Consider the following 5,113-nt stretch of genomic DNA (forward strand, 5'->3'; position numbering starts at 1 on the left):
TCTTTTTCCACAAAGTAGCACATTTCTGGTTTATATGAAAATGTCATGTAGATAAACTTAAGATTTTGAAATGCTCAGTGACCAAAGAGAACTATGTCAGACTTGCCTTAAAGAACTGAGAAATATGTCTGATAATCTGAATTTCTATGTACTTCCTCTTGGAGTCTATCAGATAGTGAATGGAACTTCTGCAACAACTCAAAAGTAAAATCTGAAATATGGCTTTAAGAAGAAACATCAACATAACAAGATTAATTACATAAATATATCATCATCATGAAAAGAAAGACTTGACACTTCCAAACACATCTCCAATTTTTAAGTTAAAAACATTTTGGTCAAATTTTTCTCTCTCCCTTTGCTAACATTCAGGTAAACAAATGACATTTCCATGAATCGTTCCAAGAAAATAATATCAGGCTTACAGATTTTAATCATAGAAAAGAAAAATATTCATGACATGAGAACTGCCTAAATTTAGGATGGGGTTCAACTTCCAGACTAAGATAATGGAGCTAATCCATACACATCATGGCTCGCTGGAGATGCCTTACAGCTTCACACTGCATTTCCAACTTCTACTCCTGTTAGTCTTTTAAGAACCAGATCATGAAGCTAGTTCTTGAAATCTTTTGTAAAATGATACAGCCTTTAAAATGCACAAGTTTTTAAGATTGCTTATATAGAAAAAGTTGACTACTTCTGTTTATCCTTCATATATACAGAATTGGTGAGTTATAAGTAAGCTTTAGCCTCCGTTTTGCACAACATGAGAGCAAGACAGGGATGTAACATGTCTACCCTTCTGAATCCACAGTTTGGTCCTGTAAATCTGCTCAGGGTGCAGATGTGGAGCTTCACACTTTAGTGCACAGTGTGGTCACCACTCTGCAGGGACACAACCCCCACCCAGCGAGACACTGTGGTGTCCATGGTCTGCTTCCTGCCTCAGTTCCTTGATCCTAAAACTGATGCTCTGAACTGTCTCCAAAATAAGGTTGGGTCTCATTAGTGCAATTTATATCTACCTTTCTTTTTCACAGAAAATGTATGTTATGCATACAGATTTATTTGCTATGATTCACCCTCCAAACAGCATGAGTTTCTACACAATTATTCAGATGACTGAATAAAAGCTTACTTTTATTAGGAAATAAATATCCTTTTACTTCAGTCAGGACATGAGAGGGAAAAGGTAAAGTTATATGACATAAAATGAGTACACCCATATGATGAGAAACTTAGAAATGATACTGAGAGCAAGAAAGTGCAAAATAGGCCTTGTAATGAAATGCATAAGTAACTGGATAAGCTAAAGTTCATAAAGTCTAGATTTCTAGAAATTTGCATGCCTTATTTTTGGTGCTCAACTACCAAATCTTGAATTGGGCCCTGGAAAATATTTATTTTTTCAAAACTCTGTGCAAAATAATATTTACAATATTTCTTTAATTCTGTAATACCCCAAATTGTCCCTAAACACTAAGGCTTCACAGATGGCCAAACTGTGCTCACACTACTCATATATTGTGGCTGCAGGATGTCACTATGGGATTCCTAGATTTCTACACATATTTCTGCAGATAGCTTAACTCGTCAGGGAGTTCAAAGTAGAACCAAAAATAAAAGTTTGGTTTATTTTTTCTTCTAAGAAATCTCATAAAAACATCACAAAACAAAGAGAAGCTTAGAGTTTTGAATTCAGAGTCTTAGAGGAAGGAAAATGATTTTACATATATGGTCATGTCAAATCTAGGGTAAACTGTCATTGTTGAGTGACTCTCCCTAGCAGCATTAATTTGACTCAGAACTATGAGTGACTCTGTTATTCATTCTACTCATATGTCTATCCAGAAAAAATGAAAAAAGGAAAAAAATAAATAAAGAAAAAGATTAAAGAATAATATGGTGCATAAACAAGGCAATCATCTTTGCAGAAAAGAAGATAGTTGTTGATCTGAGTCAACAATATTGCTCATTTTTTCCAGGTAAACCTTTACCAATTGCCATCTCTTTGATTATAAAGTTCACTAATTCCAACACCACTCTTGGCTGTGCTTCGCTCTGCAATATGTCAAATCATTTGAAGATGTTCAGCATAGATAATTAGCAGGTGACCTTTAAAGTTGTCTCTAAAACTGTTCTAATTTATTTTAACAGAAAAAAAGTAATAGTGAATGTATAAGATATCCAGGCATCGAACCCAGTCATCTAAAGTAAATTCCAGTTCACCTTTAAGTATCAAAAGATTTAAGCCTATTTACAGCTTGGATTTACTAATATTTAGAGAAATAATATAGTTTATCAAATCCTGTCTGAAGTTACAAATCACATAATACAATGTTTGCCTTCTAAATGTCATATTGAAGGAAGCTTCTCTGGTGGATGAGAGAACAGTATGATGGTTAAACCCATTTTCTTAAGAATCCTCGAGAACCAAGATAGAAAAAGTGGTGCAGCAGATTAATTCTCATGTTTAAAGCACACATTTTTGTAAATGAGTGTTTGCCTTCCTTTTAATCACAATTTTTGACATGAATAAATGTCCTGAAGAATTATTTATGTGGATTGCACTGCACATGTTCTCTTCATTATTTAAGATCCGCAACATGCTGAGGAAAATAAATTTGCTTTGAATATCTGTTTTTCAGTAAGTGTTTGATTTTATATATTTTTCACTTCAGCAAATTGTGCTAAAACTACAAAAGTAATGTAATAATCAGCAGTTTCTGTTAAAAATAAAAAAATTTAAAAATCTGTGCAGTCTTCTTCTTTTCTTTTCTTTTCATACATGTTGAAATAGCCATCATACAAATATAAATACTCAAAGACATGAACTTGTTTTTATAAACCCTAAACAGCCCAGCAAACAGTTATATTTATTATGCCTACGTCTTAACTATTAAAGACCCCAAATGAGTTTGAATGTCTTAGGCTGAAAAACATAATTTTTTGTGTAAGACGGTTTGCGTACTTTAAAACTAGGGAAGACACAGGATGTTGTAAATCAGCACAGTGTTTGCTAGTAAAGTTGTTTTTATAAAGGTAGGTCCTGTACCAGAGTAGAACAAAGAAAATTAAATTGTCTATGACCCTTATTAATGCCACTTGGATCTAATATCTTCTGCTTTTTTTGCACTTACCTGGATCTCAGATAAGAAGATGAAGCAGTTTTGTATAGTTGTGACACAAAAAAGTAGATAACTATTCTAATCTGCTCTGACTGCTGCTAAAGTCACACTACTTGTGTACGTGGCCAGAAGCAGCAAGCACCTTTGTTGGGTTTTGATTCCTTCAACCTTCATTCTGAAAGACAGATTAAAACATGATAGAAATATTATTTGTGTATGATGTGAAGTACTTGCTTCACAAACACTGGAAGTCCTGCTAATTTGTGGAAAATATGAACATATACTCATTTATGAGAATAGCCATAGCTGTCTGAGATTTCTTGCCAAATATAGATAAATGTAGATAATTAATATAACTCTTTCTAGATGATGATGATGATGATGATGATCATGATTCTCTGTGATATCTTGGCCTCCATGACATGCAATAGATAGAACCATCTATCACTATTATTTTTTATCAAGTTATCATCCTTCCTTATTGATCTGTTTGATAGGAGACATCCAGGAAAACAAATTTCCTGGCCCTACTAGGAAATTACTACTAATTATTGCTACTAATAATGTACTAGTTGAGAGTGCAATATAGCTAAACACTAACAAGGTTTCTGCTGGGATGTCTTCAACAGTTGTGTTTACTTTAAATACTGGGCTTTAGTAAATATGTAAGAAAAAGTATGTGTTGTACATAGAGCCGATGTTTGGGTGTTTAATATTCGCTAAATTGTACTTACCACTTTACTGTCTTAGCTGGATGGTTTGATGTAACATAAACTTCTGCAAAATAAGAAAAATTATTTCAACACAGTGCTCTAAGATTTGGGTAAAATGTATTCAAATGTTTATTACTTAGACCAATCCTCCCACTATGCCAGTGATGTCACCTTTAATTTCCTTTCGGAGAACCAACATTTCTGGTTCACAAAGTGCCAAAGACATTCTCAGTCCTAAATGAGTTCTAAAATACATGAGACCAATGTAAGCAGTAAAAATAATACCTGTAAAAACAAATGAGAAGGATTTTAATGAAAACCTCTGCATACATTTCAGCATCTAAGAGCCTTCCTAGGAATTAAATTTGCAAAACAAATTTTCTATACTCAGTTTTCAGAAGAGTTAATTATCAACTGGGAGACCAATGTCTCGCCACATGCAAAATGCTAGGAAAGTTAGAAAACAATATTTATATTTTAGATTAAATATCATAGCTCATTATAATGTGGCTATATTCTGTGGAAGCAACAATTTGCAGTGCTCTTTTTCAGCTATATAAATATCAGCTGCCTTTTGCAGTTTTGGTCTTTTTCTGTTTAACAAAAAGAACAAATTTTATCACAGCAGTTCAGAAAGATATTTGTATTTTACTTCATGCTGTATATTCTCAACTTAAGACCTCAAGAATAGTAGTGCCAACTCAAACCTGGAGGGCTGTTTAGTATAGGGTCTTTTATCTACAAGTGAGTCTAATAATGGATACTGAAGAAAAAATACAAAACAGCAGAAGTACACAGAATGAGACTATTCCTTTTATACTCCAGACATCAATGGTTTAAGAGCTTCCTGAGCTGGTTATTGCCTGCAGGCCATCATCTTAACTGACACCAGTGGACCTCTTACCTTGAATTTGTTTAATTTTTTTTCTGAATCTTCTGGTATTTTTCACCTTATCACCTTATTTTTCACCTCATTCTGTGAAAAGAAAAATCATAGTTTCATTATAAATTGAATGAGAAAAAATATTAATTCTATTAAAATTTTCATCATTGTGGTATTTTTGGATACACTTAATACTGAATGGAAAATGGTGAATACTTGTTTCCTATTCATTCTTTCATTTTATAGCCTCAGTCATCTTTTTACTAAGTAGAAAAGCTCTAGTTTGACTTCCATTCATAGGAAAGCTTCTCATATATTTCTAAAGAGGTTGGTTATTTTTAGTTAAGAAAATTGCTTGTCAAAATAATTTCAGCCTGACTTCCTAA

General features: G+C 33.2%; 1 long non-coding RNA gene across 1 annotated transcript; it reads right to left on the reverse strand.

The window, feature by feature from the left end:
• Positions 1–3,148: 3,148 nt before the first annotated feature.
• Positions 3,149–4,108, reverse strand: LOC125324616. The gene is made up of 3 exons (XR_007203048.1): positions 4,016–4,108; positions 3,866–3,908; positions 3,149–3,306 (listed from the first exon to the last, which is right to left on the reverse strand). It is a non-coding gene; the product is annotated as an uncharacterized LOC125324616 (long non-coding RNA).
• Between the last annotated feature and the right edge of the window lie 1,005 nt (positions 4,109–5,113).

Source organism: Corvus hawaiiensis, chromosome 4, assembly GCF_020740725.1.
Source record: "Corvus hawaiiensis isolate bCorHaw1 chromosome 4, bCorHaw1.pri.cur, whole genome shotgun sequence".
Taxonomy (NCBI): domain Eukaryota; kingdom Metazoa; phylum Chordata; class Aves; order Passeriformes; family Corvidae; genus Corvus; species Corvus hawaiiensis.